This window comes from Balaenoptera musculus, chromosome 8, assembly GCF_009873245.2.
Source record: "Balaenoptera musculus isolate JJ_BM4_2016_0621 chromosome 8, mBalMus1.pri.v3, whole genome shotgun sequence".
In the NCBI taxonomy this organism is placed as follows: Eukaryota; Metazoa; Chordata; class Mammalia; order Artiodactyla; family Balaenopteridae; genus Balaenoptera; species Balaenoptera musculus.
In genome coordinates, this window is record NC_045792.1 from 35,367,746 (window position 1) to 35,384,725 (window position 16,980).

The following is a 16,980-nucleotide window of genomic DNA, read 5'->3' on the forward strand; positions in this document are numbered from 1 at the left end:
TGGTTTGGTACTCTACCTAAGCGAGGCTGTAGAACGGGTTCCATGGTTGTCCGAACTCTGTGGCCAGACTTCCTAGGATGGTCAATACTTGTTACTGCACTCAGGAGTATAGTATGAATTAGTTCCCTTCCTTGGTGAGGCAGCAGAATGGGTCTCAAGGCCTGTGTTGCTCATTGTTTGGGAATCTGAATCAGGGTAGACTGTGCATTCAATATCTTGGCTACATGGGATCACCGCTTTTTCTCTGTGGTTGGGAAAAGCCCTGTGCTGTGCTCTCTGTTCAAGTGTCACTGTGTGCAGAGCTATAGGATGGGCTACACTTAGGTTCCCTAGTTGAATGGGCTGAAAGCTGTACTCATTAGTGAGTAGGACTATGAATTAGTTTTCCTGCTCAGGCAGAGGCCTATATAGGCTCAAAGGCTGGCAATGCTCTTATTTGGGTGTCACTTTAAGCAGAACAATGCACCAAGTTCCCTGGCCTGACAGACCACTGTCTTAGCTCTGCAAATGACTGGGTTTTACACAGAAATGCCACATAATCAGAGTTGCAGCATGGGTGACATAGATTCCTGGGTGCTCTACTTAGGCTTGCTGGTCAGGTCAGGCTAGAGGATGTATTCAGTTTTGGATAGTGCTATAAATTACTTCCTCTACCCAGTTGGGGCTCAGAACATGCCCCAGGGCCATCAAGCTTCTTTGTTTAAGAATCAAATCAGATAGACATTCACACTTAGCTCCCTGGACAGATGGAGCCACCATCCTGGCTCTGCCGACACAGAGCTGTTGGTTGGCTTCTCTGCTCAGGTGCTTCTGTAATTGGGGCTGCAGAGTGGGCTACTAAGATTCCTGGGATCTCTGGTTACATTTTCTGATTAACAGGGTCAAAGGTTATATTAGTAACTGGGCAGGGCTACAGATTAGCTTTCCTGCTGGGAGGTAAGGGGACCTGTAGATCAGACTCCAAGGCTGACAAGACTCTTATTGGAGGAACTAATCATGCAGACCTGTGTACCAAACTCTCTGGTCAAGCAGGTTTGTCAGCTTGTCTCTGCAGATAGATGGAACTCTTGGCCAGACTCTCTGCTTGAGTGCTGCTGGGCCAAGCCATTCCCAGGTACTCAGGCCAGGCTTTCTGGTCAGGCAGGGCCAGGAGCTACATTCAGCAGTGGGTGGGAATATGAACTAGCTCCCCTGCTTGGGCAGAGCAGGGAATTGGCTCCAAGCCTGGCAAGGCCTTTTGTGGTCTTGATTCTAACTGATCCACACTCCACGTTTATTGACCAAACTGTGTCACTGGCTTTCCTCTGCAGATGATCAGCTCTGCCTACTGGACTATGCTTATGCATTGCTGAGTAACATAGCTTTCAAGTATCCTGACCAACTTTTCTGGTTGATCATGGCCAGGGATAACATTCAGCAATAGGCAGGGCTATGACTCAGTTCCCCTGCCTGGCCTGGGGAAAACACAGGGTCCAGGGTCAGCAAGGTTCTTTATGTGTGGTCCAAAATTGGGCAGACCTGGTCAGACTGTGTCAACTGCTATGTTCCCTGATCAGACTGTCAACTCTTTGGCTCTGCCGATGAGTAAAGCCGCTAATTGGAAATAATACTTGGGCACTGCAGTAAGGAATTCAGTCTGCCTGGATCTGAGCACTGGTTGCTACAATTCCCTCCGCCACAATCAGATGTCCAGTGGGGCCAAGCTCCTCAGATTTCTCTATGATCCCCATGAGGCAAGACGAGAGTCGGGACTCCCAAGAAGCATCCCACAATGCTGGGAGAGCTAGATATCCACCTAGGCTTTATTCCCACTGATGGAACCATAGGTTGGGGAGAACTCTTAGTGTGGTGCTGCACTGGCCTGGGTGGGGAGCAATGCAGCATATACCCCCTCCTCTTAACCTTTAATGTCATCTCTGATGGTCTCTGTGGTGCAAAAGGGTGCTTCTGCCTCACCTTTGTGTTCTAGGAATTTGTCAGTGGTGTCTTGTCCATGGAAGTTGTTATTCTTCTTGCAAGGGAGAGTGAGATTGGGAATAACATTTGTTGCCGTCTTGGTGATACCACTCTCCCAAAATATAATTTTAATTATAATCAGTCATTGACTTTTATTGTAACTGCAATTTTAGTTTTTTTTTTTTTTTAGTTTTTTGTTTTTTACCAGGGCATATAAACAAAGGCTCTAAAAAATATGATGCAGCTATTGTTGTGACACATTATTGTATTAATTTATGCTAATTAATAAAAATACCATAAACTATTTACTTTTTCCTTGTATGGACTGAAATACATGTTCCTAGAATCTGTGTCTACTATAAAGTTCTTTGCCATAATCTAATACACTGGGATCTTCTGATATGACATCTTTCAAGGTTCAGTGTGTTTATAACATCAGGTAACTTGAATCTATTGAGAATTAACTACCATGAATACTCCAGGTAACTTGGTATGATATAATGATCCCAGAAAGTAGGTAATATACCTGATAAAATATCAGGGACTTGTCATCTTGGCTGTAAGGCTTCTAAGCTGTAGTATTGGGAGGTGAAATATTTATCAAAAGTAACAAATAGAATGACAACAACAAAACGATAGATTAGACACTTCAAGATTCTGTCCCTACAACAAAGCATCAAAAAACAAGCAGAAACTTCCAGAACCAAACTTGTCATAACTCTGGAAAATAATCAAAGCTTTAAAGTAATCAAGAAAATGCTGAATCACAAAAAGGTAATTTAAAAATGGCAGGAACACCTTTGCGGCATTTTTACTTGCACTTGCCCCACACCCTCTCTGCCTTGGTGGCAATCTTTATGATGGAAGCTCATGTTCCCAATGTAGACCCGTGATCTCTGGTTCTGGAGGAGGAGACATGACCTTATTTGTGGAATATTGTGTTTCTCTCTTCTAACTTTTGGAGGATACATGAAGAATTACTGTGAAGTACTCATATCTTTTGTGCCTAATTTAGAACTGATTCAGGCCATAAAAGTGATAGGCATTGCTTGAAAACACTGTAAGGCAAATGAAAAAATAGCAGTCACACAGAGTTAAAAAAATATATATATATGGTTAAGACATACAATAGACCAGTGGTCCCCAAACTTTTTGGCACCAGGGGCCCGTTTCATGGAAGACAATTTTTTCATGGACTAGGGTAAGAATGTTTTTGGGATGATTCAAGCACATTACATTTATTTTGAACTTTATTTCTATTATTATTACATAATAATATATAAAGAAATAATTGTACAACTCACTGTAATTTAGAATCAGTGGGAGCCCTGAGCTTGTTTTCACTTGCCACACACTGGTAAGGTTTTGATATGAGTCTGCAAGCAATTGATTTCTTATGGTCTTTGTGCAGTCAGACCTCTCTGCTAATGATAATCTATATTTGCAGCTGCTCCCCAGCACTAGTATCACCGCCTCAACTCCACCTCAGATCATCAGGCATTAGATCCTCATAAGGCGCGCACAACCTAGATCACTCACATGCACAGTTCACAGTAGGGTTAGTGTTCCTATGAGAATCTAATGCCCTGCTGATCTGAAAGGACGTGGAGCTCAGGCGGTAATGCGAGTGATGGGGAGTGGCTGTAAATACAGATGAAGCTTTGCTCACTCGCCTGTCACTCACTCCTGCTGTGCAGCCCATTTCCTAACAGGACACGGACCAGTACCAGTCCATGGCCTGGGGGTTGGGCACCCCTGAAATAGAAAACCTAAATCCAGGGAAGAAAAGCTGAAGAGAGTTTCTTTGAGAAATTCAGATATTCAAAAGTGCCCATGTATAATGGGGAATTTAGAATATCACTCATATACCCAGGGCAGGACACATACTCAGAAAAGCCCCAGGAAGACCCAAAATTTTCACCTTTGGCTGATCTCTTCAACGCAAACAGGAGCAAGTCTATCAGGGTTGTAAATGGACTGAATAAATATTGGAACACCCAACTACAGAGCCAATCCTAAAAGACTGTGGGTTCTTCTTTTTTTCTTTCATCTCTTGGAAAATAAGGAAATTTGTAAAATACTAGCTGAACATAAGCTAAAGGAACAGAAAATTCAGTGACTCACATGACAAAGAATATAGTCTTTTCAAAAATAGGTTAAAAAATTTACTAAGCAAATGGATTATAGCTTTTAGCATTCAAAAAATATCAAACCCTGGGGAAGGGGGAGAATCTGGTTTCCAGATTTAACACATTATAATAGTCAAATGTCCAGTTTTCAAAAACAACCAAAAAAAAAAAAAAAACACATGTCATATAATGAAAGAGGAAAGTATGTCCTATTCAAAGGAAGAAAATAATTGACAGAAACTGTCCCTGAGGAAATCCAGACATTGCATTTACTAAATATTTTAAAACAACTGTCTTACTTATGCTGAAAGAACTAAAGGAAACCACTGACAAAGAATTAAAGGAAATCAGGAAAATGATGTATGAACAGAAGGGCAATAAAAAATATATAGATATTAAAAGGAAACAAACAGAAGTTCTAAAGTATAGTAACTGGAATGAAACATTCTCCAATGGGGTACAATAGTAGATTTAAGCAGGCAGAATAAAGAATCAGCAAACTTGAATATAGGAAAATTGAAATTACCAAGCCCAAGGAGAAGAAAAAATGAAGAAAAAAGTGAACAGAGCCTAAGGTTCCTGTATAGTAGGTTACTTTCAAGTAAACCAACATACGAATTATGGGAATCACAGAAGAATAAAAAGAGAATAGTATAGAAAGAATATTTGAATAAATAATAGATGAAAACCTGCCAAATTTGATGAAAGACATGAAGATATACATCCAAGAACCTCAACAAATTCCAGCAGGATAAACTCATAGAGCACAATATGGTAACATATTATAATCAAACTGTTGAAAGATGAAGAAAAGGAGACAACTTTGAAAGCAGCAAGAGAGAAGCAACTCATCATATATAAATGATCTTCAAAAAGATTAACAGCTGATATCACATCAAAACCATGGAGGCCAAAAGGCAAAGGGATGACATATTTAAGTGCTGAAAGGAAAAAATATCTTATCAACCAAGAATACTAAATCAAGCAAAAGTCTTTCAAAAATGAGGGAGAAATTAACACATTTCCAGATAAGCAAATGGTGAACTATTTCATTACCACTAGACCTATCAAACAAAAAATGCTAAAGGAGTCCTTCTTGTTGACACTAATTCAAAACCATATGAAAAAAATAAATGTTTTTGGTAAAAGTAACTAAGTGGGCAAACATAAAAGCCAGTAGTATTTTATTTTTGTTTGTTAATTCTACTTTTTATTTCTTACATGATTTAAAACACAAATTAATAATAATAATTATTATTATAATAATAATTCTATGTTATCAAGCAAACAATGTATAAAGATTCACTTTGTGACAACAGTAATATTAAAAGGATATTAAGCTGTATAGGAGCATGTTCTTTAGGATAGTAAATATAATTTGGTACCAACTTCAGCTCGATTGTAATACATTTAGAATATTAAGTGTAATTTCCATAGAAAATATCTTAGAGATGTATATACAACAAAATGAGAAGGGAACTTGAACAATTCACTACAAAAGAAACCAATTAGACTCAAAATCAGGCAGTAATGGAGGGTAAAATGGCCAAAAGTGTAATGTGTAGAGAAAACCAATATCATATTGATAGAAATTTTTCCATATTAGTATTAACTTGAAATGTAAATGGATTGAATCCTCCAATCAAAAGACAAAGATTAGCAGAATGGAAAATAAAACATGATTCAATGATATGCTGTCTATAAGATCCTTACTTTACCTCTAAAGACACAAATAAAGTGAAAGTAAAAAGATGGAGAAAGATATTCCATGCAAATAGTAACCAAAAGAGAGCTGGGGTTGCGAAACTAATATCACACAAAATAGACTTTAAGTTATGAGGCAAAAAGGGCAATACATATTAATAAAAGGCAATACATATTAATAAAAAAATAATACACTCTACCCAACAACAGCAGAATACACATTGTCCTCAAGTGCACCTGTAATATTCTCCAGGAAAGACCGCATGCTGGGACATGAAACAAGTCTCAATAAATTTTAAAAGATTGAAATCATGCAAAGTGTTTTCTATGATCACAATGTAATGAAGCTAGAAATCAATAACAGAAAGAAAACTGAAAAATTCACAAATATGTGTGAATTAAATGACACACTCTTAAACAACTAATGAGTCAAGAAGTAATCAGATGGAAATTTAGAAAATGTCTAGATATGAATAAAAGTAAAAACACAACATACCTGACCATATGGAATACAGTTAAGTCATTGCTAAAATGGAAATTTTATAGCTGTAAACACCTATATTCAAACAGAATAAATAACTCAAATTAATAGCTTGACTTTACACCTTGAGAAACAAGAAAGAGGAGAACTAATTAAATACATATCTTGCGAAAAGAAAGAAATAGTAAATATCAGAGAAGAGATAAAAGAAATAGAGAATTTTATAAAATAGAATCAATGAAATTGTAATTTGGTTAACTTAACAGATCAACAAAATTGACAAACTTTTTGCTAGATTGACAAAGAAAAAAGAGAAAAGATACAAAACTAAAATCCGAAATTAAAATGTAGAAATTACTATTGACATTACAGAAATTAAAAAAAACAAAATGTAAGAAATACTATGAACAATTCTATGCCAACAAATTAGGTAACCTAGATGAAGTGGAAAATTTCCTAGAAACACGGATTACTTGACTCAGAAGAAATAGAAAAATTTCAACACACCTATAACAAGTGATTGGCTAATTAATAAAAAAAATTCCATGGCCAAATGAATTCACTGATGAAGTCTATCAAACATAAAGAAGAATAAACACAAATCATTCTCCATCTCTTTAAAAATAAAAGCATTTGAGGAATAAACACTTCTCAACTTCTTCTATAATCCGGGATTACCTTGATACCAAAGCCAGATAAAGACATCACAAGAAAGGAAAATTACAGACCAACACCCTTTTTTAATATAGATGCAAAAGTCTTCAACACAATACAAACAAATAGAATTCAGCAGCTTATCCAAGGGATTATACACTATATGGAATTATCCTAGGTATGTAAAGGTGTTTCAACATAAGAAAATCATTCAATGTAATATACCATATTAATAGAATAAAGAAAAAAATGATCACCTCAATTGATGCAGAAAAGGCATTTGAAAAAATCCAAGATCCCATATTGATAAAAAAAAAAAACCCACACTCAGAAAACTAAGAATAGAAGGTAAATCTCTCAGCTTGATAAAAAGCATTTGTGAAAAACCTCACAGCTAATATCATACTCACTGGTGAAAGACTGAAAATTTTTCACCTAAGTCAGAAACTAGAAAAGAATTGTCACTTCCACCATCACTATTTAATTTTATAATAGATGTTCTAGCCAGAGTCATTAGGCAAGAAAAATAAGTTAAAAATATCTAAACTACAAAGAAGTCATAAAACTCTCTATTCATAGATGGTATGATCCTATACATGTAACATACCCAAGAATTCACAAGAAAGCTACTAGCATTCAGAGACAAATTCAGTGAAGTTGTAGGGTAAAAGGTCAAGAACAAAAAAATCAGTTGTGTTTCTATCTAGCAGCAATGAACATTCCAGAAAGGAAATTAAGGGAACAATTTTGTTTATAATAGCATTAAAATATTTAATAAATTTAAACAAGAAGGTGAATGACTTGTGCATTTCAAACTAAAACATATTTCTGAAAGAAATTATAGAAGATCTAAATAAATGGAAGACATCCCATTTTCATGGCTTTAAATACTTAATATTAAGATGTTGATACTGCCCAACATGATCTAAAGATTCAACACAATTCCTATCAAAATTCCAGCAAACATTTTTCAGAAATGAAAAAGACAATCCTAAAATTCATATGGAATTGCAAGTGCCTGGAATAGTCTAAACAATACTGAAAAAAGAGAACAAAGTGGAAGATTCACATTTCCTAATTTCATAACTTACTATAAAAATACAGTAATCAAAACATTGTGATACTGGCATAAGGATAGACATATTGACCAATGGTATAAAATTGAGAGTCAAGAAATAAACCAAACATTTATGGCCAGTTGATTTCAACAAGGGTACCAAGATTATTCAATGGGAAAAGAAGTTTCTTCAACAAAGTGCTGGGACAACTGAATTTCCACATGCATAAGAGTGAAGTTAGACCCCTACCCCATACCATATGCGAAATTTATCTCAAAGTGGGTCAACAACTTCTTAGAAGGAAAGATAGGAATAAATCTTCATGGCCTTGGGTTTGTCAATGGAGTCTTAGATATTACACCAAAAGTAAAAACAACAAAAGAGAAAGTAGAAAATTCATCAAAATTAAAAGCTTTTGTGCATCAAAGGGCATTATCAAGAAAGTTTTAAGATAACATACAGAATGGGAGAAAATATTTGCATATCATATATCTGTTAAAGGTTTAACATCCATAATACAAAAAAAAAAAATGAACTCCTACAGCTCTACAATAAAAAAGACAAAAAATTAATTTAAAAATGAGCAAAGCACTTGAATAGATATTTCTCTAAATAGTTATGCAAATGGTCGACAAGAACATTAAGATATGTTCAACATCATTAATTAGGGAAATGTAAATAAAAAAACAATGATATAAAACTTCACAAAGGAGGATGGCTGTAACTTAAAAAATGGAAAATGACAAGATTTGGCAGGGATGTACATAAATTGGAACTTCTGTGCATTTCAGTTGGAAATGTAGCACTATGCAGCTAGCGTTGTAAAGTCTGTAGGGCTTCAATAAGTTAAACAGAATTACCATATGACCTAGAAATTCCACTCCTAGGTTAGGCATATACCCCAAATAATGGAAAGAAGGGACTCAACAGATATTTAAATGCCGATGTTCACTGCAGTATTGTTCCCAATAGCCAAAACGTGGACACAACTCAAGTATCCATCAATAGATGAATGGATAAACAAACCGTACATATACATATATGTGTGTATGTGCATATGTATTACAGAATATTAATCAGCCACAAAAATGAAGTTCTGAAACATGCTGGAACATGGATGAATCTTGAAAACATTATGCTAGGTGAAATAAAGAAGACACAAAAGGTCAAGTATTATATAATTCCACTCTTATGAAATATCTAAAATAGGTAAATTCATACAAACAGAAAGCAGATTAGAGGTTATCTGCAGTATGGGGAAGAGAGGAAAGGAAAGTTATTGTTTAATTGGTACAGAGTGTCTGAGGTGATGAAAAATATTTGGAAATAGTAGTGATAGTTGCATAACACTATGAGTGTAATTGATGCCACTGAATTGTACACTTAACAAGGCAAATTTTATGTTACATATATTTTACTACAATAACATTAAATAAAAAAAAATGATCAAGTTTCTGCATATTGCACCCCTTAGAATATTACATCATCTTTCTAAGTAAAGGGCACATTTTTGGTGGGACTCTAGATTGTAGTGAAAACATACAATTCCTATGTCTGTGATGCTTTGATTTATTGAAAAATTGATAAAGTTGCATGTTTAAAATGGTTTCAAGAGCAAAATAAGGATTTGCAGCTGTTCTAGTTTGCAGAGAAAACTGCTTTGCCACTTGGCATTTATGACACAGCTGATTAAATATTGTTCTCAATATTTGGGGTATATTCGATGCTCTAGAGATTTTCTGGCAATCCCCAATCAGAGAATCACAGTGTTTACTCTGCCAGTGCAAAGCAAAATCATGCCCTCTTCTATAAAAAAAATAAAATAATGTATTTTCTATTTGTGAAATAAGACTCATTAACTTGTGGGTCTACTTGGGACTGAGAGTTTGACCATGAAGTACAAGTGACCATGTAACTTGGGTTACTAGACATGAAATAGATACCAGATCCACCAAACCATAAAGTTGTGCTGCAGTTCTCTATCTTTAAGTGGAAGTTGTATATATGAGAGAGTGTCAAAATGTTTGTAATGTGATAGTAATTTGTATCATTAGGTGTTTCAAACTAAATGGCACCTACTTCTATCACATTGACCCACTACTCCTTTAATCCACTCCTATATTTTCTTGAAAATGTTTCTATAAATAGATGACTGAAGAATTAAAAATAGAGCTCAGTTCACATATATTGGCAAGAGCTGGAAGTATAGGATAGTACAGTACAGTGGAAGTACAATGATACAAAATTACAGTCTCATTCAATGGAGTAAGAAGTATGGTTTGAAGAGCACTGGGCAATATAAATCCTCTTAGTAGGCCAATGTTCAAGTACTTTACCTATTATATTTACCTCAGAAGTAAAGTAGTCAGAATTCAGGTCTCACAATCATGGAAAGTAGTAAGGACGCACAGGGTCTAGGAAAGTAAAAGCCTTGAGGACAAAGGGACCTGTGGAAGTGGTATACAGATGGAACTCTCAGAATAAACTGAGTTGTGAGGATATTTAAGTCTCATATGACCACTAACAAAAGGGTACCGACAGCAGACTTTCTCATTAATTAATTGGACAAAATGATCTTATGGGTATCAGTCAGTATAATTTTCTAGTCAAACTTATTCAATGGATGTGTTCAACAGACTTAAGAAAAAAGGGACCATGGTTGCATAAATTATGACCATTGGCTTATCAATATAACTTTCTCTCAATTAAGCAGATCTGGTAATTGCTACTGTTGAGTACCAACATGGCAACGTTGGAGATTAATGATCAACCTCCAGTATGGCAACATTCAGCAGGATTTAAAAAAGCAAGTCACCTGGTGGCGAAGTCAGTTACATTATTTCCCTTGTGAAATGGAGATGACAGCAATTTGTCATTAGAACTGACGGTTATTCTGGATATGGATTTGCCTTTCTTGGCTGACAGACATAATTCTGCCAGACACCAAAATCTGTTTCTTACAGAATGACTTAGTCACTATCATGGTATAAAATGCTTCTTTGATCTTGACCAAGGAAGATATTTTATTACCCAAAACTGAGACAATATGAATACACCAATAGAATTCACTAATATTACTATATTCCAAATCACAGAGAAATATCTAACCTGTGAGAATGGTGTCATAGAATATCAAAGTCTTGCTGACAGAACCATCAGGGAGGCAATTACTGGAAAGTTTGCAGTGTTGTCTTTTAAGATGTGTTATTATATTTTGAAGAGTGATCAATATATGATGCCAGTCCTCAAATTACACCGGTTCATAAATTAGAGTGAAATTTGACTGGTTCTTTGTGTTATTGCCCAATAACACAATTGAAAACTTTTTTGTTTTTCTCCCATTCTTAACTCTGTAAAATAATGCACACTAGTTGCCAGCATAGGCAACTGGTAGTTTCTACCATGGTGAAAACAATATTCCTATTGAACTGGAATATGACTCTGATAAGCATTCAATTTTATTTCTTAATGTCAATGAAATAAGTGGCAAAATACTGTGCCTTTGTAGTACTAAACCTGGTGGTCAAGTGAAAGTATGGGCACTGCTTCATAAGGGGGATGAATTCTGGAATTCAGAGAGGGTACCTTTTCATATTCCCGCAGCTAGTACTAATGGAAGTAGTGGAGGTGGTAATTAATGGAAGAATATTAGGAATCCAGACCTTGATGACTCAGATCCTCAAGCAAGGAGATTTTTGATCATGTCTTAAAATAATCAACCAAAATCAGCTGAGAAGTTGAGTAGAAAATGAAAGCAATTATTAGTAATAACCATGGCCTCATTAGCAATTTCAAACATGATCTATAGTAACTCAGCATATTTTCTCCCATATTTTTGTACATAGCACAATTTGTATCCTCCTTCTCTTCCCCTTACTATTATATATAAGATGTGCTAATGAGGTTTAAAATAATGAGTCTTCTAATAAATCAAAAGAAGATTTTGACTGAAAAATGAGTAAAAGAAACAGCATATTAAGATGGAAACAATAATTGATTGTGCTATGGTCTCTTCCTTTTCAGGAAGAAGCTGAATGCATCTTAGTTTGTACAAGGCATAGTATCATCCCGTTATAAAGAAAAACACTGTAGTTGACATTATTCTTTTAAATTAAATATTAATAAAAGACTGTGTAAGGATGCTTAATAGGGAAAGGGGTGGATGATCCAGACTATCTCTTAGCCATTCAGAGCTCTCCTCTCTATCACAGGGATTGAATGCTAAGAAACGACGTATTTCAGAAACCCTGCTAGCAGGGTCTCAAATTTGAAATTGCCAATGAAAGGTATTCCCTACAATATTTGAAAGTTACAAGACAAGCAGAAACCATTATTTCTGCTGTAGCATTGACAAGCACACATCATAAAATAAACTTTTGCACGTAGCTTTGAGTATCTTGTGGCAAATTAGTCACTTTGGTGCTACAGACAGTTGAGTTTATCAGAAGTGGTTTCTGCAATTTTTACTTTTTCTAAATTCTTGAATGCTAGATGTTACTCTCTTTACCTTTATTCTTCCTTTATTTTCACTACCTCTGTCCTTCCACAGATTTGTAAGCATCTCATTTTCTGATATAAATCCCATTTGCTTTAAAAACACAACTCAATCCCTTTCTACTAACAAACTAGGCCATATTCTTGATTGATTTTATACTGAAATGTGTTCTTCAGAAATTCTTAAAATAGTCATTCTTTTCCTTTAAATAAAGGAAACATATGGCCATACTTATCTTTGTTAAAAATACCCTCATGTTTAATATGCAGGTAAAAATATAGGAAGTAAAAAAAATAAGTGTACAGTACATTTTTTAAAATTTTGGTATAGTTTTCTTTCAAGGTTTGGGAATGTGATTATTTGCCTGGTTATAATGATTCAAGGCCTAGGACAATGAACACACTCGACATGTTCTTTAATCATGTTACCTCGGTGAGGTATGGTGAGGCCTGATGCAGATCAAGAGGGAGAAACTGGAAAGACTTTTAGAGTTTTCTTATACTCATGGTTGCCTGGGGAGAACATAAGATGCCATGCAGAGGCATGGGAAGCACAGGGGCCAGCCTGGCTAATTTGGCTAATTTGAATAATTTCAGCACACTTGGGGGCATAGGGGCTGTCATTGGTTGTCGGGTACCTGCCCTGAGGTGATTAGGGCAGGTACATGGTGGCCTGGAGTGTGAGAGTACAAGAAGATGTGGACATAATTGGCTTCTCAAGAAGGGGAACTGACTGGTCTCTAGTCAGGGCAATAAAACTGGGTCAACAGCACGTAAAAAAAAAAGTTACAGCATGCCATAGTGGGCCCTAAGAAGAAAATATATATCTCATCTGTGTGAGTGTGTTTGTGCACACACATATATGGTGTGTTTGTGTGTGTGCAAACATACATACTCATGCATTCAAGCAATAATGTTTGAAATGAGCCTTCAATCTAAAAATCTTCACAGATTTTTTCACTGTTCTGTGAAGAACACTAGCCAAGATTAACTGGCAAAGTGTTTGGGGATTCAATGACCACTAAGATTTTGTAATAATGACTATCCATAATACACAGAAAACAGTTGGTAGGGTGCTAAAAATACATCCTAATTTCTTCCCAATACTTTCTGGATATCCATACGCTGGAGAGTATATGCAAATTTCTAGAGGTAAAAATGCAATCTCTGAAATAAAGTTATATTACAGTATATACACATTGTACAGGATATACAGATTAGGCCCTGTAGAAGAAACAATCAGTGAATTTGAAGGCATAGAGAATATGCAAAGTAAATTATAATAAAAATTTTAAAAATCACTCCAATCACCTTACTATCAAATTATAAAAAAAAAAACAACTGTGATAAGAAAACTTATTAAAAGCTGTTAGTAGAATAATAGAGAGAAAGATCAGACACTACTTGGGACATTTATAACTAAATAAATTATTGTTTGTCTGAGGTTCAAATTTACCTGAGTGTCCAAATCTTATAAGGCAACCCTACCAATAACCAAAAGATAGACCACAGGTTTAAAATATAGGAGTATTTACCTTGGATAGAAATCTTTAAGTGATGATTGGATGAACTGCAGATGAGAATAAAGAATAGCTCAGTGAGAGAGATTATTCATGCTTGGGTACAGAGGTTTTGAAACTTGTTTTTGTTTTATTGTTGCTGTTGGCTTTCACATGCTTATTCATTAACTTCTGAAAATTTAATTTTATTGAACAGCTTAATCACATAGCAGGTAATATCATGTACCCTGGCATTCCTATAGTATTTCCCTACCACAACCCTGCTATTCCCTGAGCAAGACCTCTGTTTTCTTAACAATGTCCTTTCTTTCTTTCTTTTTTTTTTCCTCAGGGTATTCTACCCTCTTTGGGGGCAGGTTTATTTTGCTGTTTTTTTCCTACTTATATTTCAAGAGCAGCTCAAATATAAATTATTCTGTAAAATTTTTCATGAGCTCCAAAAACACATCAGCATAAAAGAGTAAAATTTAGAGATTACCTAAGTTTTCCAGTGCCAGTCTTTGTATACTTATAGTATAGCAGTTGTTCCATTGTCTTATCATTTCTCCCTGAATAGACTGAACTCCTGAATGACAGGGACAATATATTATTAATGGTATTGATAATTACTGTTGTCAAAGGGTGTAGATCATTGACTGACATGTATGTGCTCAACATGTGGGTCCAATAAATTTAAATTTATGGGAAAAATAATGTTTAAAATCCTTACGGTAGGCCCATAGTTTACTGACTTTGTGCTAACAATGATAAAGGGCAAATTCTGCTATACTTTCTGGTCAGCTGCCTCATACAAAAAGATACCACAAATATTTGAAGGAATTGCTGCTGTGGCTCTTGAGGAAATTTATTGCTGGGTTTAGCAAATGTGCTTGTACAGATCAATGGGCTGTTATGTTGACCTTTCACTGGCTGTTTGCTCTGATTCAGGCATTTACAATAAACTATGCTCTCAGCATTTCAACACTGCTCTTCAATTCCTTTTTAAAAATGTTATGGCACCTTTGTCAATAGGCATGGCTAGAAAACCCAGTTGATGCTTTTGTTTTTACTTCTTAGATTTTTCCTTAGTGATGAAAAAGTGTCTCAAAAATAGCAGGTTCAAAAATGTCTCTAAACAATACCATTGTCATTTATAGAATATTTGTGTGTGGTTTGGAAATATAATTGGGTGTGATCTGAAACCAGAAACTCTGAGGTGACATAGAATTGCATTAAAAAAATGCAGTATCAGCAAGCATAATTATAAGAAATATTAGAGTTGAATGGTGTTTCACCTTCTCAGAATTAAAGTATCCTTTGTGTGTATATCTATGGAACACATTGGCTAACAAAATATAAACAAATAATTCAGTATTTCTAAGGTAGTATGTACACATACTACTTTTAGCTATCTATCTAGATGGATAGATATCTAAATATACATCTATCTATCTATATAGTACAAATGTATATCTTCACCTACATATTATTTATATATAAATGTGTATATGTATATATACATATATATGTATAATTTCATTCCTTACAATAAACCAAACAATTTAGTGTCTTATTAGTGTCTTTAGTTTTTTACTCACAGCCAGATAAACTTACAGTTAAGTGAAGATATCCTCCTATCATCGATAGCTGTGATTCCAGGAATTGGAGAAATTTGTTATAAGAATCAGTGCTAATACATATTGAGGAATTTCTACCCACTAGTTCTCTGCTAAATTCTTTTCACACCTTTTCTCATGTAATCTACACAACATTAGTGAGTTTTATAAATAAAGGAAGCCTGGAACAGTTAAGTACCATGCCTATTGTTACAAGAGCTATAGGTAGTATAAGTAGGATTTGAATGCCATTCCTATTCTCTGAAACCGTGGCGAATTCTTCTCCAGCATCTATAGTGTTTTATAACATGACCAAGAAAGCAGAGGTTATGACTGAAGGGAAAAAAATGTGCATTAAATACAAGAAACCAAAACTATAACAAATGCTGAAAGATCATTTCAGTGACTGATGTGACAGGAGCCCAATGGTGTTAAACATGGGAAAGTTTTCAGATGAGGCAAACTAGAGTTGTGTTACAGTAGATGATAGAAAGGAATGGATTCCTTTACTTATTTGGCAGCTATTTATTGAATGACTGTTATGTGCTAGGTATTGTTCCAGCTGCTGGTAGTAGAGTGCTGAGCTTCAAAGGTAAAAACTCTGCCCTTACATAGCTAAAATTCTAATGAGGATGTATAGACAATAAGCAGATAAACCATTAAAGGAAAAAGATAATTTCAGCAAAAGATAAATATTATGAAGACAATAAAAACTGAGTGATGGACAATCACTAAGGAGCTACTTCTTTAGATTACATGATAGGTAAGATCTCACACAAATGTTGATATGGAGCTGAGTCTTAAATGACAAAAATAAACAGTTTGGAAAATGGCTGAGTGAAAAGCTTTCTAGGAAGAGAGCATGTGGATGGTAATAGTTCTAAGGTGAAAAAGAGTTTGTCTCAGTTGAGAAAAAGAAATAAGGGTAGTATGGCTAAAGTGTAATGAGAATGGCCACATACATAATTAGCAGGTCCTAATGTAAAATGAAAATGTGGGGCCCCTTGTTTAAAAATTATTAAGACTTTGAAAACAGCAAGAGCAGATGATTAAACAAAGTTTGAAACCCTTCCGAGCACAGGGTCCTATGGACTGCACAGATTGCACACTCTATGTAGCTGAACAGGAAACCTACACTTAAAGTGGTAAAAAGGAGAAGAGAAACAAGATGCCATCGGAGAAGGAGGAACCAGAATATACTGAGCTATGAGAAGAGTCTGGATTTTATTTTAAGTGTGATGAGAAGGCAATGAAAAAATCTAAACAGGAAGTGATGAGATTTGATTTATAATTAGAAAGGTGCAGTCAAGCCATTGTGCAGAGTGGAATATAGGGCCCATGAGGAGAAATAAAGGAAACAGTTGCTAGGTTGTGTCAGTCGGTATGAAG